Raw genomic sequence first — 25,187 nt, 5'->3', positions numbered from 1 at the left:
CTAGTTTAGCAGATGATAAAGGTACTTATATTAAAATGTAGGTAGTGTTTTATACTTTTTTTTTGAGAAGATTGTTTATAACCAAGCAAAGGGTCAAGGCAAGGAGATCAGGTAGTCATAACTTGTTTTCTACTTTTTATTTTATCTTAGCTTTGTACTTTTCAGTGTATTTTGTTTCCTTTTTTTCCTCAGACTGCTTCATGTTATAAATTTTGGTTAAGTGCTTTTGTATGTTGTGATATTTTCACACGGTACTCGTAGAAACGGGATTCTTTCATTAGAATTTTAGGAATTGTGTATATGCAGATTTAGGGTTTCGTTATTATTCTAAGTGAATTTATCGGTCGCTTGATCATGAAATAAATTGTTAGCATCTATAACTTGGGTCCAACTATCTATCATATATTTCTTTAATACAGTTTTATTGTAATTTATTTCGAGTGGCGGAATGAAATTTCCATGGAAACGTTAAAAATAAAAAAAAAGAAAGAAAAACTAATTCAGTGAATTTAAAAAGGTGGTAGTCCAACTGCAGTGCCCTAGCAGAAACTTTATTTTTTGTCTTTGCATGTATAGGAATGTTATATGTATGAATACCTATTTATCCCTTATGTAATTGTTTTCTGCTTGGAATGTAACTGAAATATGAGAATAAAATGCCTGATGATGGTCTTAAGAAATGATCTGTTACATAGAGCGCATTGGTACATTCTGCTATATTGTAGATTTATTTTTAGAGCATGCAGTGTGCACGTTAACTTTGATAAGATATATCCACATGAAAGATGTAGTAGGGATTTTCCCTTTAGGCGATAAAATTCAAGTGACAAGTTTGGTTCCTTTATTTTTATATGAATTTGGGCTAGGGTAACCTTTTAGCCTTTGTGAACTGTTACCGGTTTTAAAATAAATTGAAGAATCTGTTACTTTTCCCCAAAACCTTTTATTTTGTCAATACATTGTTAGTTTCTGTTTTGTTAATTTTCAGTGAGAGGCTACTACAGAATTGCATTGTTTTTGCACATAAATCAGGTATACCGATGGCTTAATGCACTAAGAGTAAACGTAACTTACTGTATGTACGAATTAATTTATGCGAAAATTTTATATACATTGGTTTGAATCGCATCAGTTTCGTACAACAAAATCATTTACGGTTATATTGTAATTTGTAAAACAACTTCAAGTATTTAAATTGGGTGTTCTAACTGCCCCATGTAAGGCTCATGAAGGTTGGTTTTATTGTAAAGATGGACTTCAAGTGCAGTAAGAAGAAAAGTAAATAAATAAAATGGATATTTCTGGCACCAATCGTATATGCGCATAAACCTATTAAAATTGACATCGTTCGGCTAACATCACAACATGTCACTTGAAGTCATCGCTCATCTTCAGGTAATTTTCTTAGAACATCATATTTCAACATTAAATGGCTATCATTCTGTTAAAGAAAAAGTGGAAATAATGTAAAATTAAATTAAATTCGAGGTTGGAGTTGCAGAAGGATCACAATGTATATGAAGTTATATAGTGTAATTGTTTATAAACGTTACAGAAATGAAATAAACATGATACTAGAGTTATGTCTGATTTTATGTGAAATAGTTACCATCACTCTTTGACTACATGCCTTTAACATACTTTGGTCATACATTAAGAAAAAATGATACTTTCTTCAATTTGATGATTGGAACATCTTGTTGTGTCAGTTTTTAGTGTTGCCTGCGTGCAGTTGATTACTTCAAGCTCTCAAACAAATGATACTATATGCACATTACTCTGTTATGGAAGAGTAAAAAATCTCTTTACATTGAGCGAATGTTCAGATGATTATTACTGAAAGTTGTTCTTCCTTATTACTAAAGTCGTTCCTGATGGCATTCATTCGGCAATAAAGCATATGGAATCTGGATATATGTATGCACAATATTCTGGAGCTATTAGTAGTATTTATTATATTCAGTTTCCGTGCAATAAGCCATCGATATAAACTGCACTGGTTTGGTTTTGAAAAGCTTTTTTTCTTTTCAAAGGAGAATGAAACTTGGAAGAACAAACATTTTAGTATTTTGAACGTAGATGTGTACGCAAATGTCTTGCCTGATTTCCCCTCTGTTTTTATCTTATTTTTTTTCTTTTTTTTCCGTTTTAGTGTGTGCGTGTGTATAAGATGTATATATACATATCTGTACATGTGTGTGTGCGTGAGTGTGTGTGAGAGAGAGAGAGAAAGGAGGAGGAATATTAAGAAATACTGGTTGAAAGACACTGTAGTAGATGCGAGCTATAGATTTTTAAACATGAACAGCTTATGATTTTGTGTTCTGTTGAATTGGTGGAAAATAGGATATGCAGCTTTAGTGAGCTCATAGGAGAATACCTCAGTTACATCTCGTATTAAGGAAAAATGAGTAACCACCCTTCTTCAAAAGACTTTTCTCATATACATACAGAATAAAAATATAATTTTTCTTCTTCAAAGAATATTGTCTTGCTGTAAGTGGAGTCACTTAAAAAAGGGAAGTGTGTGACTAGATATTAAGTTTCTAGGTTATCGGCTGCATTTTACTGTATTTATTCATTTATTTTATAAATACAACTTTTGGACTTTCTCTGAGATGCTCTGTGTATCACAGTATTAACATTACCAACAAATTGCGTAAAACATGTAAGGTTTAAACCCCATAGCAGAACATTCCGCGATCTGCGATGTGATCGCAGAAAATTTGCCGCGCCTGTACAGAAAAATTGCCAGAGGAAATATATATATATATAGCCAACAGAAAAGTAAAAACATGCCTGTTATGTGTAGATGTCTTGAATGCAAAGACGACTCGCGGGAATATAGTTTGAACTGCTTTTTACGTCGCGTAAAGCGTATTTTTAACAAACACAAGTGTTTCTTCTGCAAACATTTTTTACAGAATTCTTGCAGAAACTTTTTGGTTTACGAAAGCTCATCGCAGAAAGACAAAGTCCTGCAATCGAGGGTTCAAATACGAAGCTCTACACGATCTATATATGTCAAATAATGGAAACACCGAAAGAAAATGAAACTTATCTACTTAATATGGCGTGGGAATAGTCTGCAGAACATCTTTGATTTGTCGTGGAATGGAGACAGATAAATTATGGCAGGTTTCCAAAAGAATATGGAACTGTTCCTCATGCAGTTCAGCAGTGTTTCTTTACAAAGGATGAAAAATGATGTATGTTCCGGAGTCAGAGCTACAGCATTGACTACAGGTGTTCAGTATTGTTGAGGTCTGATAATTGGGCTAGTAAGGGTAGATGATACATTTCATCCCCATGTTGATGAAATCACGCCTCAACAGCTCCAGCAGTTTGAAATGATGCATTGTCATCTTGGGAAATCGCGTCATTGGCTGGGAACATCTGGACTATAGGATGTATGTGATTGCCTAGAAAGTTCAGATAATTAGTGGCAGTAATGCACTATGAACATAGTCACATCATCCACGGAATAACCAGAAAACTGCGGTCCCAGCTTCATAGAGCGCCGCCGTATTTTACGGCAGAGGGCGTCTGCCATATATACATATATGCTTCGTTGAAAATAAATTAAATGGGTCGGATCGGATGATATTACACATTTCCAGTCATCGGCAACTCACTTCGCATGCACTCAGAACAATTTTCTTTAGGTTGGTGTTTGGAAATTGCAACCCTACGGTGAATGTTTAGATTATGCAACTCGCGTTGGTTTGTCATTGTCGCAGTAGCCAGGTCCAGGTGCAGATTGAGTTCTTTAGTCACTTTTCCCGCATTTGCTCTATAGGCATTGATAACAACCCTCTTCAATGGCCGACGATCCCAGTGAGACTTTGTTCCTTCCATTATTACACTTCGCCGATATTGTTTTGGCGCTATCACCTTTAGCGCTGTTCCTCGACACACTGACCACTGTGGATAACACACCAAATAACAGCGCGCACAGGATTTGTCCTCTTCAGAATTCAGAGGTATCTTCCATTTTCATCACCGCCTGCCTGCTTCAACATACGCTTCCGTTCTACCCCCCTCTGACGAACTACAGATGGTCATTTGACAGAAGTAACAACGGCTAGACTCTTCACATGCATCCTTTGTGTTACTACAGCGCACAACTTTCGAGCAGCAAGCTGCAAGTGTTTCCACTATTTTAAAAAAAAATCCGAGCATATTTATAGGACATTTAAAAATGATTTGAACGATTTAAATCTGCTGTATTTTATTCATGAATTGTCTAAACATGTAATGGAACTAATTTTTTAATGACTTCATAAATTCTCAATATGAGTGCTCTTCGTTACTAATCAAATATCAATATAGTTCTCGCACATCTTGGAGTAGTTTGCAGATATTTTCCTTCCTAATCCCTATTAAAAGAAAACTTGTAAAATGTTAGATCCATGACCTAAATGTTTTGTCTAATGCTTTTCACTGTCGTGTCAGAGGTCAAACACCTGCCTGTCGATTTACCTTTATAAACTGCAGCCTGTTTTTTTAATATTATTTAAAATAAGGTTCTTTGTTCAATGGTGTTCGAAATTCACACTAAGAACCGACCTACTCACATTAAAATTGTAAGACTAAGAATGCCTTTTCCTGACACTGGAAGCCATTTCGCAAATAGTCAGCCTGCCTACCTAGCGGTAGTTTTAGGAACACGTTTTTATTTACTTTGAAGTGTCTTAATACGTATCCAGAAAATAGGAAATTTTAGTTCCGCTCTTTAATAAGCTACTGTTATTTTGGGGAGGAAGAAAATACGAAACCTTCTTTTCGGAATCTTAAATTTTAGTTATTTCAATACGTTTATGCCTCTAAGGTGTTTCAGATGCAAATGAATGGACATCCAAAACCTGCTTTTAAGATTATATATGTATATATATGTCAAAACATACGATTTCCAACATGCAATGCGAAATTAGTAGTTATTTTCTGTATGAAAGCAAGTATTCATATCCAAGTCAGAGATAGTTTATTTCGTGCACAACTAGTCTTTTTCTAATACATCGATACTTATATAATTGAGCGTGATGGAATTTTGAGCACGGGCCAACGTTTGCTACTTTGGATTGAAAAAGAATAAGTCATACTGCAACATATCGGTGGTTTATATTGGAAGTTGATCTGCTGTGCTTTTCTTCATTTTATAAAGCTCTGACTGGCCTGTTCTTAGATACCTGAAGTCATCCCAGTTCGATTCCCAGCGGGAACTCATGTGGTTTGAATCCCACGTTAAGCTGAAGGTCCATGTTTCATATAGCCTCGCTGCTGAAAGGGACGCTAAAACCAAATCAAAATCTAGTCTCCCACATCATATTTGTAAAGATAAATTCTTAACACACTGTCACAATGTATGAGGATACTTTTTATTCATATGAATTCCACGTGGGAACATTTAGAAGTGTCGTGTGATAGATCTTTCAAAATATGACACTTTATCTGCTGTGATTAGGTACTGTGATATGCTGCATTGAAACTCTTCCTCAAGTAAATGCATAATCTCAGAATACAACTAAATTATATCTTGTGTTTTAGTGAGAAGTTTTCTTCGGGAAACACCGCAAGGGATGTTATTGGCTACAACTGTTTACACCAGTATTTCCTTTGTAGCAAATACGGATTGCTACGTTGAATTAACGTATCTGATTAATTCACCATACATTTATGTTCAAAATAAGAGCACGTAGTTAAATTTCATTGATTGCACTTACCTTCGTTGCATGTGTGCTTACTCTCAAACCCTGGTGGAATTACATCTCGGAGACACACTAGTAGTCTATAATCCGTTTTTTATAGCGTCGGTGTTAAGCTTAAAGAATAACAATAATACAAAAATAAATAAAAGCTTTCTATAAATCGTAAAACCTCATAGTTGAAGTATTAAATGAGAATTGTCTATTTTACCCCCTTCATAAGCACATCCAAATTATGTTTCTAAATAAATGATTTTTAAAGTGCTGTTCGTATTACCTCCGAACTGTAAATTAGTTACTTACAGCTCCATTTAGTGTCAGAATTGACTTTCAGAAGTATGCCTGGGTACTTGTATCTTTTCAGCACCTAAATTGTGAGTTCACTTACACTGTAACGTGGATACTAAATCCACCGGGTATCGAACCCAGATCCATCGCGCCATAGAAGAGAACGCTAACCATTTAGCCATGTAAGTATTTGTTCTATACGTAAAGTGGAAATAAGTTACTTTACCTTCAGAGATAGTGCAGTTGTTTCTTGTCAAATAGTTTTCCACACCTTAAGTGTCCTCTCTAAGTGTGTCTGTGCAAACTGTATAATTTTTTCTTTTTTTTTTTTTTTTTTTACTTTTTTTTAAATACGGAAAATGTACCTGTTAACTTTTTTCGAATATAGAATATTGTGTGTTTACACCGAGTATTATTGAGAAATAGAACTTGTATGTAATGGAAAGAAGCAAAACAACAAATCGTTGATAACGATTCGATTAAACTGTACTGGTTGGGAAAATTACGTATTTCTGTTTAAAAATCATTCAGTTACTTTTCGTAATGACTATTTACACCATGGAAATTATTTCCAGGAACTTGATTGGGAAAACAAGAATATTAAAAAAAAAAAAAAAATGCATGCGTAAATGAACAAGCATTGTTGCAATTGCCCAGCATGATTCCGTAGACCCAAGAAGAATTTTAAATTTTTTGTGTTCGTGTTACATTAGTTATATATAAAACCATGTTCAAATATATATGTTGAAATCATATATATGTTCAAATCATGTTCAAGTGCTAATTATGAAATGCATTCTCTTGCAACTCTGCTTGCTTCAACGTATTTATAATTGCGTGTATTTCCCAAGCACATAAGGTCGTATTTTATATTGATAAAATTCATCACACTATGCTAACAGAGGATAGGTAATTTATACGGAAGGAAGAATCTAGACTTGAGTAACTATTTGTGTGTACATTTTATGACTATGAACCCTATATGACTTCATGCAGATTCTTTTGTGGTATTTTGCCTGTCCTTTGTTAGCCATAATGTGACTTAGTATAGACAAAATGATTGACCATTATCACAGATAACACAGTGATTAGAGAATGATGCGCATGCTTCAATATTTGATAGATTTATTGTACAGTCGTAACTAGTGTAAAACCAATTTAAAGTAATGAGTAATCATACAACCTTTGTGGAAGAGACCTTAACATTTTTCATACAAATTCCATTAATTTCTAGTTGTTAATCTGTCATATTTTTGGATATAGAAAATTGCAAGATAAATATTCATGGAATGCTAAATACAGGGTGATCAGAAAGTCGTAAAACCAATGGAGGTAGTACAAAAAGTGTTAAAAATGGCTACTATTTACTGCTTCACCATGTCCGTTGAATTGCACGTGAAATGTTGGTCTGTGGTTCTTTCAAAGAAAGCGAATGGATTGTGTAAGCTGCTGACTTCAGATATTCCATAAGAAAAATTAATGAGATTGGGGGACCGAAGTGGGCACAGTGGATTGGAAATGATGCGCCCCGGTAACACCGATTCCAAATGCTCCATGATCACATAAGCGGTATGGGGAAACTGCACTGTTCTACTGATATCTGTAATTTTCTTTCATCAAAGTAGCAAAACATTGCCTGACCAGCTGAAGATAACGTTCACTATTGATGGTCACGTGAAGGAACAGAACCAGAATTTTCTTTCAAGACATTGGACATCATACGTCAATCTTTTGGGCATGAAAGCAGATTCATGTGATACATACGAATTGACAGTCGACCACTAACTCGAATTTTGTGAATCCACGTACCCGTCAAGGTGAAACCAAGCCCCGTCTGTCCAACTCCTTCCCATCAGGCGTCACATGTTCATGTTGCAAATTGAGTAATAAAATGGTTAACCCTCTACAATCATTTGGAAATTAGTGCTTACTACATTAATCTAAAATATGTGAATTCGATTGTAAATTGTGAGTGGTCTGTGAAATAAAACTGTTTTGTAAGCAGCTTCGTGGCTAAGTGGTTAGCGTACGCGCCTTTGGCGTGGGAGACCCGGGTTCGATTCCCGGCGGGAGCTCATGTGGGTCAAGTTGCACGTTAATCAGTAGATCCCGTCTCATATATCTCATATAGTCTCCTTGCTGAAAGGGACGTTAAACTCAAAATCAACTGAACTCAAAACTGTTTTGGAACAGCAATTGTTGATCATGTCAGCTGTTGGTAACCAGAACATTCTAGGTAGTGTAGTATTATACGTGGTTTATAGGATCACGGCTGACTGCAAATGAAACAAATTTGTACCAGAACTTAATTTGACACTAAAGAGCAAAATAATTTTTGTCCACATATAAGTGGCACAATTAGTAGGATAGTTATATGCGGATAGTAAATTGATTTTCATTTATGGTCCAGTTCACTTATTTTTGATTAATGTGTTCAGCACTTTTTCAAATGATAAAAGTTTCTAACTATTTTACTATTCAGTTTAATAATTTTGAAGACAAATCTGCTAATCCGAACGACTAACCAAAAAAGCAGAGACTATAGATGTTTAAAATGTTCATTTCTCTTCCTATTAGAGAGAGAGAGAGAGAGAGAGAGAGTGAGAGTGAGAGTGAGTGAGTGAGTCCACCCCATCCCACTCCAAATTGAAGAATAGAACAAAAAAAAGTAAAATATTACAATACGTACCGGGGCCTGCATAAAAATGTATGCACTGATTTCTTCACAGCTGTTCATGCTGTAGCGTAAGAGACATCATTCTGACTAGATAACTCGAGCAAGGACATCTGCGGACTATTCCTAGTGGCTGTACTGATATCCATCAGTTTGTCCTAGGTGAGAACGTCGATCTGCCACTTCGAGGGACATCTGATACGCTCCCACTTAACTTGAATTTAACGTACGGATGTTAGTGGCTGGTTTATTCAAGTATGCTTTTCAAAATGTGTCTTTGCATAGCAACTCTCTGCTTATATACTCTTTCAGAATAAAAATTCTTTCCTTCAGTGTGGTACAGTACTACAAGTTCATTGTCTCAATTATCTCACATGTCATGTGAACGAAGACGAGAGAGTGAGAAAAAAAAGCTTCATGGGTTTCGTGGCTTTTTGATCACTAGTATGAAACCGATATACCTTTACTTTGCTCTTACCTAAATTCTGTCCTATCTTCTTGTTCTTTACTGTATTCTTCATTCATTTTTAATTTTTAAATTCGTTACAAACTTTCTACTTCACATCGAAATTTCCTGGATTCCTATTTTGTTTTAATTACACTTTCCAAATAGGAAATGGGGACTTTGGTGTAGTTTGTAAATAAGTACCATTGCGAGGAACTAGTGTAATTTCAAATTTTATAAACATGGTTTTAAAACTATTGAAACAGGGTTTTTTTCTTCATCATTTTCCAATCTGTAGTCTCAAAATGGTTGAATTCAGTACGTTATTCTATTATAAAATACGTAAAAGTTTGCCCATCAGTGTCCAAATATCCCCTGTGTATCTGAGGTTATATGTGCCGTTACTTTTTCGTAGTATACATACTTTCGTATCTCAAGAACAATAGATTCTAGCATCTTATTTTCGTTGTTCGATTTCTGTACTGTATTCCATGAATTGGAAAGTGTACATACTTTGTAAAATAGCTTTGTTGCATGAAAAAGAAACAAGTGTACATGCTGTTTTTCATATTAAGAGTAGGTATGTTATTGAGTTTCTACTATATCTGAATATATTTACTAAGTGTTTCATTATACAGATTTGAGCTCATGTGCTCAAATAGTGCGACAGCGAGGCCACTTCGAAACTATCAGAGTGCACAGAAGTTTTATTTTCACTGATAGTTAACCGTTTACTGGTCTGCGTACCTCGTCATTTATTTATTTATTCCCACAATATCTTGTGATGTCAAGTATTGCTGAAGTTGATCAAATTTTAATTAATTTCATTAGCTTTTTTACCAGTATCCTTGTCTGGGTACGTAGTTAGCTCTGAAAGCTCACCTTACATTTATTACAGATTCATCACAGCTTTTATTAGGAATGCTTGTTTGACTTGTTGCACGTAAATGTATTTCAATTGTGTCAGCTGTATGCTTAGCAGATTATTTCACCATGGATACTTGAAAGATATTTAACTGATACATCAGTTAAAAGAAATTGGAAAAAAAAGAAAGAAGAAAAAAAAACGACGTGATCACATTCCGTACCTTAACATTATTATTACATCTTGACCCATATGATTTTTGCTGAAGATGTAATTGAACGGGAGAAAGTTGTGGTTCCTAGCTATTTTGTGTTTTTCATATATGCATGAATGACAATGCGTCAGTGTTTCTAGTTATATTACAGAAGTGGTGAACATTCATGGGTCCAAATCTGTAAATTTATTGTAATATTATTTCGGATTTAACTTGAAGTTTTAGTTCAACGAGTAGTTAACACGTGCTTGGTGTCCACAAAATTTGGGATTGAAACCTCGGTATGGGGCCGTGCTGTTGAGATTCCGCTTTAGTGTACGCTCATATTTTACGTGCCCCAGTGCTAGAAAGGAACGCTTCAGCTCAACTGAAATTAATCTTTTCGCTGATTTATGCGTTAGACATTTATACTTGAAGTTAGTTAAAAACATTACAATATAAAACCTATTTCTTATCTTAGACAGCTAATAAATATACTGCAGTACAAATCCATGCCTATTCTTTCGATAGCGTGTACACTTTGGTGCATGTGATTTCGGGTTCGATTTCCAGTGGGAGATTACAAAAAAAATAATTTCAGAATCCTTAAGTTTCATTAATCATCCGTTTAGCCTAAAGGACATAACCGTGGGCCGTCAAACTAGAAAAAAATGTTATTTCATTGGCTTCTTTCGTGCCGTGTCATGCTTCATCTTATTCAAGTGTAACTAAAATTATAGGACAGATCAACTTAAGTAATGATTTATGAACCCCGAACTGTTAAAATTTCCATGGTTTTAATTAAACGGAAGTAATCATTGTAAATAATACGTACCTTTTATAACTTGCGTAAGAATTTATCATTGTATTCTTCAGAGTTTCTGACGTGACTAAATGAGAAGCGGTTCTTCTCAGGAAGAAACAACGCACTCATACTCAACAAGATTGTTACAAAGGCGGAAAATCTTATGTAGTTTATAAATGGAAACTGTGTAAATGAGTCGTAAGAAATGCACATTATTATACTGTCCATCTCACAAACAGTTTCATAAGTGCGAAACTGTACAGTGAGTGAACCGTTTGTTATATACTGCAATTACACTATTCCTTAAGGAAGATGAGTCATCAAGGTAATATATCTAAAGTCTACAACCGTTTTCTGCGTGATATTTTTCCGACTGAATTGTTGATAAATAAGAAACATTGATTCGAATTGGAATTTTGTGTAAAAGGCATATGACCTTTGTCGTATACAAATAGACAATACTTGAAATGAAAAAAAAAAAAGCTGACGAAAGCGAACATTTATTACTACTACCAATTATAACTTAAATCATACATGAGATAAGGTGTCTGAAGGCAGTGATTAATTGCCGAAATTGTAACCGAGATCAGTAACAACGTGTTTATTTTGGTCAATTTTATTTTTATTTATTATTATTATTATTATTATTATTATATATATATATATATATATATATATATATTTTTTTTTTTTTTTTTTTTTTTTTTTTTTTACGTTAGGTGTAGTTTCAAAGCTAGAATGAGCAGTCAGACAATAGTTTTACTGTTTTGGCTATGTGCAGTCGAAAAGGGACTTCGAAATAAGGAAACGGGAAACTAAAGTCTGACATTTTGTTTCGGTTAAGAAATTCATCCAGGAATAATGCTTTTCTTTCCTCTTGAAAGAAAAAATATCGTTAATTGGTGACTGGAAAATTATAGGTACTTTTTAATTAAAAATAAATAAATAGAACTACTTGTAGCGTGTGAAGCATAGTAAGAATTTCTGTGTATTAACTACGTACGAATCTCAGATTGTGATAAGGTGAAAGTATAAGGCAGTATAATTTCCATTCAACGTATTGAACGAGTTAAATTTGTATTTGAACATATTTCGAAATGTTGCGTGAGAGCACCATAAGTAGGCAACTTCTTGCAGTTTTGTAAATACACTCAATAATGTTCTGCTTTTACAATTTCTTTCTTCATAAAATTACGAATTCCTTTGATAATTGTACTTAAGTGATTATCTGGTGTTGCAGTCAGAAAAAAGTTATGAATTTCTAATCCTATTGAAACGTGAATAGGAAACGCGGATTTTTTTTCTTTGTTAAGCAATAGCCCTCGTAAATTGAACTTAGTTTGCACAGTCAGAAACAATTTAGTGTAGATTGGAGCTATCATTTCTTATACCTCCAACCTATACTTAATATTGTTTATAACTGTACAATGCATAAAAAGGTATTTCAGAAACAGTAGTTGCTTCGAGGGCAAATGTGTATCAATAATTTAGATCCATATTCCAAGCATATGAAACATTTTGCTTTTTTTGTTCTCTTTGCTTTTCTAATTTACTTTTGCTTTTTCTATATTGAGTTACTGTGAGTGAATGACTGACAGATTCGTAACATTTCGTCCCATTTATGTCCAACAGTAAAATAAACATGTAATAGTAAAATTGCTCTTTCCCTCTGCTTTCCGGAATGAAATTTCCAAACTTCACGTTCTTTGTGGCAAAAGACTCCCATATACCAATTTTCGTCAGTGTGCCAGCAGTTATATATATAATCTTACCGTCACATTGAATTGACAAAAGCAAACTACATATTCTGATCTATGGTGAGTACTTGGTTCACAACATGTCATGCGTTTACTTTCAACGAATGAAAATAAACTCTTCACGATAATGAAATTTTGCATTCTATCTTAGGACTAAATAAAATTTCTTAGGACTAAATAAGTAAATAAACGAACAAAACCTTACATACCGGTCACTGTCAATATGATTCCAATCCACAGATTAGTTTTATCTTGATGCTAGAACCGACAGATGGGCTTTCTCTTTATGTAATAGATCTGTGGCCAACTGTTCAAAATTAGTATCCTGGTAGGTACACTGTAAAAGATGTTCCAAACTTTGCAATCAAGGTTTCATGCTTTAGGATTCAGAGCGGCATATTGTGGTTCAATGATTGACACTCCCTTTTGATGCAAATACAGAAATTGCTGATTCGATGTAGGTCATATGAGCCTGTAGTGAACAGTATAGTGTCTAGATTTTCCTGAACTCTTTTCTTTCTTTCTTTCTTCCCTTTTTATTTTGTCAGGAGAGCTGAATTAAACTTGCCACTTCACTTTAAACAAACAAAAAGAAAAGAATAATTAGAGCTTAAAGTGAGTGTGAACACAACTTACGGCACTTTACGAAACGAAATAATTTTTATTCAGTCTTTATATTATAGTTATATCTATGGTAATTCGTTTGACATGACACAAAATAAAATATGTGCAGGACACAAACCGATATATGTATGGCTATATAACTTGGTATACTTACTTACAAAGATTACAAAAGATGTGTGAAACCATCTAGTTCTCCACATATTTACCACTTTGGAAGACTCCGTACACTTCATACCTGGCGGACAGGTTACGCCACGTAACTTCGATTTCTGGTGTGACTTGTGCAAACATCTCTACACCCCATTGATTTCTGATTAGGTCAACTGGGATTTGGTGATTTTTAGCAGACCATTTTGTCCCAGCTGTAGTATGGAAAATTGTTCTAACATGTTGAAGTAATTGGTAGCACAAACTGAAGCAAGAAAGAGCCTTGCACTTTCTGATGAGCAATGCCTCAGAACACATTTACTTTAGGGCTACTTGCTTCGAGTTTGTAAATGTGCAGATTTTCCCTTTCCCCAGATTATTGTATTGTGTGTGTTCACACGGCCACTGATGTGAAAGGAGCTTCGTCTGTAAACATCCACCGATTTAACCCTAGATCATCTGCTACCTTCCGCTCACACATCATGTTGCAAACGTTGTTAGAGGTAGGAATCATCTGAAGATATTTTGGGACGATGCTATATATAAATATTGTAAGGACTCTTAAGTTGACAGTCTGTGTAGCGACTTATACTGTCATGGTTTCTAATGTTCTCTTTTTTGTTTGTTACGCACTAGTTTGCCTGTGTGAGGCATGGTGAGATCATTCCACAGGAACATGATGCGTTACTGTATTATGGTACGATACGAATGTTGCATGATAGTTGTATTGCGCTCTAAAAACAGGAGCGTCATTTCAGACTTCGCTTGAGGGGGGCAAGAGCACCAGGAACATAAGATTTTCACGTGTTGTACTAATATATTAGTAGACAATCGATTAAAGTATATGTATTACTCAAACTGTTGGGGGGGGGATTGTCCCCTTTTGCCCCACCCCCCTAAATGACGCCCCTGTCTAAAAAGCCACTGAACAGGTGTTACGTTTTCAAAGCAGATGCTTCACAATACACATTTGTGGAGTGGCCGACTGAATCGTGGAAATGGCGGGAAACTTCATCTCGGTGCTCCGATTTCAACAAGCTGGTCGATCATAGTAACGTTTTATTTTTATGACATCGTAGACGGATCACCCTGTAATTCCGGAGGATACAGTATATTGATGACACATTCTTAAAAAATATATCATTTATGACAGTTTCATATGAAAAGTGATTGTGTCATGATTTGTTCGACGTTTACGTACTATATGATTTTTATATATTAAGTATTTGATCAAAGAGTCTTCCTTCTATACGTTTTATGAAAAATGTAGAAATCAGTTAATTTACTATGTACAGACGAGAGATAAAAGGCGTGTATGTGTGTGTGTAGAGATAAGCAGCAGTAAAGAAGAAAACACCAGGGCAATTTGAGGCATGGATCTTCTACCCTGCATTGTACGTCTATGATATATCCAAAGGAATGATCACACAATCCCAGTATTCAAGATGTCCATTGGCAGTGTGTTGGATATTTGGATTATTGTGCTCTCTGAAACGTAGCTAATAATAAGTTGAAGAAAACAGACGGCATGGAGAGGAATTCTATATATCCATATATGGACCACATTTATCACGGTTTGTACCTGAACCTTAACTCTTAAATACGTCATTAATACACACGAAGTGTATATTAATGCATTTATTATTTTTAAGACGAAATAATTCAGGTAGCTTAATGAAATTGTGGCCTTTTACAAATTCATACCTGACAGCGTTGTATGCAATAATATTACCATATAAATTTCAGACTGTGAATTGAGTATTTCGGAGCAATAATACCAATGCATTTAGGTGCTGCGGTCGTTTGCTGCACTTGACTCAGACTAGAGAACATTAAAAACTCTTAGCAGATATAGATAATTGAATCCAAACTTACTTCGTCCCTTTTCAGTTAACTTTTTCTTGTCGTTTTCTACCGTTTTCTTTACACTAGAAGCCTTTTACCTTCCATTGGAAAGCACTGTGGCTTATAAGAATGCAGGTTATTGAAAGATTTGTAATTATGACATTTGCCGGTAGTGCTGATTTTATTAACTTCAAATGCAGTCTATAAGTTGAAATGACTATACAGAATGTAACGAGAGTACAGAATGAGTTAGAAGGTATCAGAACGATCCAGGTATAGATTTACGAATGACCTAGCTTGGAAGTAATACTTTACTCAACACCGTACCAATGGCATTGATTAGATGTTAATTTTATCGTGTGTATTTAATAACGCAGCTAGTTACTTTATTATTCTCTACACAGTGATTTCACGGAATTAATGCTGAATCTGCAGGTGATACTTCAACTGTATAAAGAGCATGTAGTGTATGTAGTAGAGAGGTGTATATATTGGAGCTGTGTAGTATGTGTGTCTGTTTAAACGTAACATTCTTAATGAAGGCCATAAACATTTCTTTTACATTCATCCCTATCAGTAGCATCTTCTGACGTGGATGTTAGGGCGTTGGCAAGAAAGGAAAAATATATTAACTCTCACAACCATAAGCGATACTAGAGGGGGGAACCCCCTCTCCCCAGGAGCAAAGATGGGCCGACCCATATTTTTTTACTGATCAAAAATATTGTGACAAATTTACCTCAATTTACGCATAACAATTTTAGTGGCATTCGCATTCAGCATACGAGTATTTAATAGTGACTATACTTTGCCCACCCATCGATTTCCTTAATATAGTCTGTACCTGGAAGTTCTCGCAGTTTTCGAAAGTAAGGAACCATGATCGTCACTGCATAATGTCCTAGTTACGCCAATCTATAAATAGCAATTTACTTCTAACAATTTAGTCTGGAAATTATAAAGAGGAATCAAGGAGGATGTTATTACGTAAGGAATACATTTATCTGTAATAATTATAGTATAAGTAAATATACCCTCAAAATATGAAACTGAAAACCAAAAACAAGCAATTATTTACTTACAATTACGTGAATTTTAGCTCAAGTCGTCTTTCTTTGCGTAGAAACCTCTGGATTACTGCTTTAGAAGCAGTAATACGGGCCCGAAACCGTAAGTCTTGAGAATGACCCATTAACGACAAAGTAAATGAAAATTAGGGAAATAAAAAGGCAGAATGGAAAACCGTTCTGTAGCTTAACGTCCAGGCTTTTTTTTTTTTCCATCAACTAACACTTCGAACACAACTTGGGTGATGTTTCTTTTCACCGTATTCTTTACATGAATTTTAAGTAAAAGTCGATTGCACCATTAACTTTTGAATTGAATGATATGTTTAGCAATAAAAATTGCGTAAATGATACCCCCTCTCCCCCAAAAATGTTTTCCGTATTGCTATAAAATATCTGTACATTCACAAATAAATCTAGACTTAGCAACGCTTGAGGGAGGGAGAAAACTCAAGACGTTGATTTCCTAACCAACGCCTTGGATCACACAAGCACGAGGTGAGGAACACGAAGCGCATGCACAATAGGAGTCTTCGAAAGCAGTGAAACTTCAGCCAAAGCGTTGCCAACGACTTACTCGCAGAGTTGCCTCCTCAAAACATGACGGAGACCGCACAGCACTTCTCTGTTCTTATGCACTTGAACAGTTGAAAAAAAAAAAAAAATCTCTAGTTCTGACGATCCGTTTAATTAAATTAAAATACTCATTTCTTCATTTTTCGTTGGGCGTTAACACACGACTTGCACACCCAGAGAAGACGCTACTGATCCCTATAATGATATGAAGTAACTGACGTATGTCTAATATGCTAGAAATTACGATCAAGAATATCTCCACCGAGTCCTTATGCTTTCACATTGCATTTTGTTCATTCTTTGTAACTCAAGAAAGAAAGGAAAAAACTGATAAAAATAAAAAAAAAAAAATTGCTCATTGATAGTGTACCTTAATTCCGAGATTACGAATAAAAAAAATAATCGTGCCTTTAAGGTTAGTGACCCCATTTCCCCCTCAACATTGAGATTTGCTTTTCCATACTTTGTTATAGGCAGTCTTGCTGTATGTGAGCGTGCTGTTGGATTGCATAAGAGCGAAAAAGCTTTTACAGTGTTATTCTTTTTCCAATTTATAATCTTTGGAAACTCTTAGAAGGAATGAAAATTTATGCTTTCATTAAATTAATATGTTTTACCTTATTATACAATATGCATACTTTTCTTACATTTTTATAGTGTTTTCTCTGTTTATATTTACATGTTTTTGGGTGCGAGAAAGCGTTTTAACTGGGTCTTAACTTTGGGAAATCACTTCTGTGGGTGAATTTGATTGTAAGGATGCGGAAAATTCTTTCGTCATGGTGCCAGAGTTCCTTCAGCCGAAATATCGACCAATATTGGGTTATTCCCACAAAGTCCAGCAGTTGGCTGGTGAGGTTAATTGTATGCTAAAAGTGAATAATTTTTATTAAGAGAAAGACACGTAATTAAAATGGAAGGCCGTTAATTAGAACTTGACAGGAGTCAGTCAAATAGATAAAAGAATCTATATATTAATAGCGGTGTCTGTGAAGAAAATACTTCAGATCGAAATTGAAAGAGACTATATTTGTGACTCTTCAATCTCTTGAACCACCGAACGATCTCGATCAAATTTTTGACGTAGATGCAGTTCTAGCCTGGGAGTGTTTTCAGCTATTTACTTTTATCGGTAGAACTTAGGGAAGGAGGGCGAATTATAAAGAAATAAATAAAACTTAATAACTCTTGAACCACCTGACCGATCTCGATCAAATTTTCAACATACATGACATTCAGGCCTGAAATAATTATTATGTTGTGCCCCAAAACATGGGGAGGGGAGAGGGATATATAAAAATAACAGAAAATGACCAATATCAAAGAGTGCTTTAGTAATAATAAAAACGAAACATATTACTGTTTTTTCCTTAATTTAACCCAGCAAAATCGGGGTGCGTCTTAGATTCGAGGACGTCTTAAATTCGAGTAATTATCGAGAAATTCTTAATTAAAGATATTAACGTGTTATTAAAACTACTTTGCTAGCCATAAATATTTTTTATTTCGTATCATATTCAATCATTCAGACAATAGTGTCCTGCGCTTACGCAGGACGTGCGGACTTGCTAGTAAGAAATTAAATCTACTATTAGAACCCTTAGTTATTTTGTTAAGTGTATTAGTCATTCTTTTCTTTTAATAAGAACATTTCTCTGGTATATTTTTTTTTAGATAGCTTTCTAATAGCGTACAGAAAATATATTTAAAAAAGTACGTTTGCAAAATTGTTGTCTGCCGATTAGCATTTCTAATTGTACACCGAATACATGATGGTATAAGTACGTATTCAGCTCTTAACGGTATAAGGGGGTACGGTGGTTTAGTGGTATAGCACTTACCTCTGGTGCGCGACTTCCCTGGTTTGATCCCCGGTCAAGTAAGTTTGTGGTGGACAACATCATGTCCGTGGGTTTTTTTCAGGGTACTCCGGCTTTCTCTCTCATTCTCATTTCACCAATTCTTTCATCATTCTCTTGTCTTAATCATCCGTCTCCCTTAGCCTAAAGGGCATAATCGTGGGACGTTAAACTGAAATATCTCATTTCTTTCCCTAGTGGCATAGTCCAGATCAATTCAGGCAGGCAAAGAAAAAATCCTATGTTGATATCGTCCGTAATATCTGAGACTACAATTTCAATCAGTAAATTATTATCTTTCAAATAGAGCAAAAAGCAACAAAATATGTTGAGCCGTTCCAGAGATAGAGTAGTTTAATATTTTGCTGAAAATCGCACGTGAGAAATGGTCCCCAAAGCGCCATCTTTGACGGTCTGTTTCGGCCCAGGAATTTTATTTTGGACAACACAAAAACAAACAAATACGGGATTCTTAATTTGTGCTGAATTTCAACATATGTTAAATTCAAAACCCTCCTGAAAGATTTCATTTCATTTCATTTTCCAAGTTCTAAGTCCAAGTCTTGCACAACAAGGAGCTCTAGATGATTAAATTCTGAGGAAGACAGTAACAACAAACGTATATGCATAATAATTTGTCGATATATATGTATTTAATAGGAAAAGAAAGAATGCTTTTTAATGATAGTGAAAAAACGTCACTTGCCCCCTGAAATCGATAGTCGCAGGGTGCAGTGTGCACAAGACCCCATTGGCAACGGTTGTGGCAAAGCTACTTTTTTTTTCTTTTTTGAAACGTTGATAATATAGAATACGATAGAACAGCGTTTCCCAACCGGTGTGCCGCGAATGGGCCGCTGGTGTGCCGCGAGTAAAAGGAAAACAAAATTATTAATTATATAGCAACCAAATTACAAGACAGGAAAAATGTGTATCTTTATTTCACATTACTATGAACCTCTACAATGGAAAAAAATACTGTAATTGTAATATATTAATGTATATACATACATTACTACTACACAGACTGTATTTCGAAAACAGAATTTTATTAATATTTAAAAATTGTGACGTATATTAACCATGTTAATAAATTATAGGTTTCACACTGTGTTACTTGTCTGTACATTTTTAATGTTCAAAAAAAGTATTTATAATCATTGTTATGACCATTATTGCTTCTTTATTGTTACAAGTTATTTCGTAACTTGAAATTTTAAAATCTCATTCTACCCTTTCGACAAAGCACTCATACAAATTACCTCCATCTGTTTTAAAAGTACAAGTGATATGTTTGTTCGTTTATTTAGTGATCTTAGAGTGAAAGGTTGGATACAGTCTTCAAAAAGTAAGTTTATTTTTAAAAGCCTGAGTCCTATATCTCATTGGAATTGTTTTCTATTTTTGAATTAGAATGAAAAATAAGTATAATGATTTACGATGGGGGAAAACCAGTGATCGAGCTTTATTCTCTGGGAGAAGGAGGTCAGTTATCATAGAAAAAAAAATACGACGGTATTTTCTATTTACTACTACTAGTACTACTGCTACTAATCTATGAGTGTGCCGCGAGAATTTAAGTTACACCCGCAGTGTGCCGCGAGAATTTAAGTTACACCCGTAGTGTGCCGCAAGTTGAAAAAGGTTGGGAAACGCTGCGATAGAACATTAACCAACGAAGTAAGAATTATTATTTATCTTTGCCATTACCGGAGCGTTTTACCATTAACTTCGATAACAAACTTTCAATCTTACTTTTGCAGTAATCGAATACTCCATTCGATAAATCTTCCCACGAACCCCTCCTTTTTTTTTAATTTTATGGTAAAAAAAAGAGAGGATTGTTTATGCTTCAGTGAGTTGTACGGCATGCCAGGCGGATTTCCTCACGTGCAGTCTCAAGTCAAATGAGCAATAACTAGGAATAAGGCCAGAAACAGCTGATAAGACAGCTCGGTTGAGTTGCCAAGTTTCCAAGGAAAAACGCGCCAAATCACGGACTGAACGTAAGATTTGCAATTTAAACTTAATGAGTGAACAACACACGAAATATTGTTTGTAATGCGTATTCCATTTTTACAAGCATTTTAGAGTTTACAGTTAGCTTTCTTTTTTCCTAAATTAAAATTCGTTTGTATATTTTCTGTTAAAAAATGACATAGTTTTATAAATAAGAAACAAAAATAATTAAATGAAAGGATTCCGTTCTTTATAATAATAATAATAATAATAATAATAATAATAATAATAATAAATTAAAATATTGAAATAGTGACACTTGCGAATAAAGACTGTAGAGATCAGAAACGGCCCCCTTGACAGTTAAGAGGCAGTGGCGGCGGTTGGACGTTAAAAGTGGGGGGGCAAGACATGATCAGTACAATTGTATATCAATGTTAGATTTCCTGGTTGTTTCTAACACTCTTTGACGAAAGGTTGTATAACTAATAGGATACTATCTTTTTTCACTTAAAATGTCGTATATCGTATTTCTATTTTAAGTAAATTCATAAGAGCAATACAGGTAGAAACTAGCCCTTTATACTCTTAAACATCGAAAGTGTAAGAAGAGATTTGAGATCTTGCTCATGAACATCTTAAAAGTTCTGTCTGGAAAACTGTTTGATCAGATTATTCAGTAATAAATTCGCAAAACAAATAAATAGAAAGGATAATATTAATCATAGTAATGAATAATGAGGCTTGTTTTGCAGAAGTTATATTGAAACTGGGGATTAATGAACAACTTATACTTTTAATTTCACACATGCCATTAAAGAAATGTTTTTTCTCTTAGAAAATAAAATACAGTAAGTACTGCAAGCATATGCCATGACATTTAAAGAAATATGCAATTACAATATTAGTTGCTTTAAATTGCAATTAAAACGCAATTCCTGTAGCTTTCTTAACTCCATGGGAAGACAAATAACCAATACGTACTCACGCAACGGCAAATATCATATGGCACCATTTTTTCTATGAAACAGTAATACATACAAAACCTTTTCCAGTGTGTCCACATTCTGGAAAATAAGTGAAAGTCAGGGAAGTAAAAATGTATCAGGTGAAGTCAGGGAAGGTCAGGAAAAAATCGATTTAGGTCAATTGTTCAATTACTGAATTCATGAAATAGTGTTGATTTCTTTACTGTTACTGGATGCAAAATGTAGTGTTCTCAATGATGATATTGAGGGAGTCAGTGTTCTCTGATATAGTTTTTGAAACTAATTTTCTGTGAGAAACACATCTAACTGCATCCTGGCATATTTGGTCAAAAGGGTAGACGCTGTTCTAGAAGAATTGAATGGTGCCAAGAGGATATCTGGACAAGTGGCTGAGAACGCAAAGAAATAATATCTCCAGCTCACAGTGAAAGCTCAGACTGAAGAATTTAAGGAACACTGGAATGAATTCATAGCCAATGACAGAGATGGTATTGAACTTGATGAATTTTTTTAGTTAGAAAATGGGAAGAATTCGTTGACTTATGGTCAGTTATGAAATTGTGTTTTATCTTCTTTCATGGAAACGCATTTTTTTAAAGTGGTCTCATAATAAATAAAATTCTCATTGTTGACAACTTACAAGAAGAATCTCTGGTTGCTCAACGGATCATATATGATTCTGTGATGAGAATAAGTGGATCATCAGGATTAATAATTACAAGAGGTATGATAAATTCAGTGAGAAGTTCAATGAGACAATATCAGGTGTATTTGGAAAAGAAAAGAGAAATAAATGCTGGAGACGAGAAGAGGAGAGAGAAACGGAAGATGCAGCAACAACTAAAGGAGCTGGAGGAGGAAGAGAAGAAAATTATACTGCGGAGACGACAAGAAGGATATTCAGATCAAGGAGAAGAAAACTATGCGAGAAAGTATGAATACAAATTTCTAAATGGGTTGCATTTAACAACTGCACCAGCAAAAGTAATGTGTGTGTTACATAAGGTAATGTGTGTTAGATAGTGTGTCTTTTTTTTTTTTTTTTTTTAATAATCAGTAAAATCATGTATGAACTGTTTATTACTATAGGCAATATTATAATGCTGTGTAATTGGTATTATAATGTATATTTTTTTTCATATCTTAAGTACTCTGTGTGCTGCACACTTTCGTTTGTAATTTTACATTTTGTGTAATATGTAGGCCTAATCAATATCGGCCTAATGCACATGTTTGTAAATTTACATTCCTTTGGAAAGAAAATTGAATAAAGAAAGAAAGAGAAGCGGAAGAGAACAAGGCCAACTGGGGAGTGTGGAGGCTGGGGTTCTTTTTTTTCTTCTATATTTTTAAGTTATTCAGGGGTCAGGGAAATCTGGAACTTTCGACATCGAAAGTCAGGGAAAAGTCACGAGATCTTTTCTCCAAATTGTGTGGACACCCTGTTTACATTTCCAAATGAAATTATATAAATTAAGGTCTCACTTCAAAAAAGTGGGGGGGCAACTGCCCCCTCTTGCCCCCCCTAATCGCCGCCCATGTTAAGAGGGCAAACATAACTTGCAACAAAATCAAAGGTCAAAATGTAATTTCCATTTTGAGATTTCAAACAGTAGTATGGAATGCCATTTTTGCGAATTTTCATCTTTTGATCAAAAATTTGTAAGTTAATTCTAAAGCAATGTAATGAGAAAATGTTTAGCGGGGAACTTTGACCTCTAACATGTCTTTGTGAGACTCCTTTCAACATGTAATCGTATGATATAAACTCAATCAAGTAAGGTTTAATTGAAAAAGGACCTGCCGAAAGTAAGCTTAAACCAATCTAAAATGCCATTAATACTCTAAGAGGTCAAAGCTGCGAAACGTGTTTCCTATTACATTTACTGGCAGTTGTCAACTTACAAGATTTATTGAATAATAAATTGGCAGTGTTTGAAGTTCAAACCAAAGAGTACCATTTCGATTAGAACGTGAAATTATATCCTTTTCTCCTTTAGCCACTACGCCAGCAAGTTCAGTTACAACAAACTGCGAGGGTCATTCCATAAATAATGCACAGTAATTTTTGTTTACTTACATGCTTAAAATTTTTCTATAGTATCTCTTTATATGTCTTTAATGTAGTATCCCTACTTCTCAATGACAGAGCCCTAAGATTTGGTAAGCTTCAGTATTTCATCCAAGACGCCATTTTTGTTCAGCTGTCGAATTGCTAGGGTAACGGTGGCAAAAAGCTCTTCTAGAAATGAAAAGCCACGTCCACGCATAGGTTTTTTTTTTTTTTTTTTTTTTTTAAACTTTGGGAATATATCAAAATCTGGTGGACTCATGTCTGGACTGTATGGAGTATGAGGCCAGGGCCGGCACAAAGGAAAATAATATTATAGAACTCATATGGTGCCACATAATTTCTTCTTTATATATATATATATATATATATATATATATATAATATGTAAAACCCATAAGGGTAGTTCGCTTTTATGAGTTCGTTTTTCGGACTGTATTTTCAAAAGCAACTCAGGCAATTTTATTCATAGTTCGTAAAAAAAAAAAATGATTAATAACCTGATAATGTGGCATTACTCATTTTTCCTGAAAAAAATCCACAAGGAATAGTTTGCTCTTGAGGGTGAGTTTTTTCATGCAATTTTCTCAAATATGTCCGAGTCAATTATGTGCACATTTCTTTAATGTACGACTTAGACGATTTTCTTCATATTTCATAAATAAGTATTTCATTAATAACCTATAATATTGCGTAAATTATTTCTTGATGAGAATATCCAAAATGTATAGTTTACTTTTGGGGATGACTTTTTTGGGTTAATGTTTTCTTGGAGAACGTCTATAATTTTGTTTTTCATTAGTAAATGTTCCAGTTATCACTGTAACAGAACGTGATTTAGTTCAAGAAATTCGAGCGAGAAAGTTTAGTGCAGTGGTCCATACTTTTCATTTCCCAAAGAAACGGTAGTTAATCCCTCTCCTGAAGAATCATTTATGCACAAAAACTCCACAAAAAAAAAAAAAAAATGATGATTTTGTATCTTGCTCTACACATACGAAACGAACAACTTAAAAAAAAAAAACACACACACACAGAATGGGTCCTGCTTATTTTTTTTTATAACATGTGATCTCAAGTACTTTTCTACTGCGTAGCGAAAGGAGGCAAAAGACTCATTAATATGAGAGAAAGGCTGCGACCAGCCGTAAATTTTGACGGAGCCCCTTGGACCTCGCTCCTGGCTCCTCAAGCCACGTTAATGCCCTGCCTTCTATTGATTATTTTGCAATGAAACAATTTTCCTAAGTTTTTTTTCTTCGTACCTGCGCCTATGGAAACAGCAGCGACGAAGAGTGTTTTTCTCTCTTTTTTTACA

The 25,187-nt window shown here is 34.6% G+C and overlaps 1 protein-coding gene across 4 annotated transcripts in view; it reads left to right on the top strand.

The window, feature by feature from the left end:
* Positions 1 to 25,187, top strand: part of LOC145688104 (uncharacterized) — a 114,317-nt gene that overhangs the window by 43,379 nt on the left and 45,751 nt on the right. The gene's annotated exons all lie outside the window — the stretch shown is intronic.

Source organism: Thermobia domestica, chromosome 6 (assembly GCF_964235325.1).
Source record: "Thermobia domestica chromosome 6, izTheDome1.hap1.1, whole genome shotgun sequence".
In the NCBI taxonomy this organism is placed as follows: domain Eukaryota; kingdom Metazoa; phylum Arthropoda; class Insecta; order Zygentoma; family Lepismatidae; genus Thermobia; species Thermobia domestica.
This window is presented reverse-complemented; position numbering and strand designations above follow the sequence as displayed.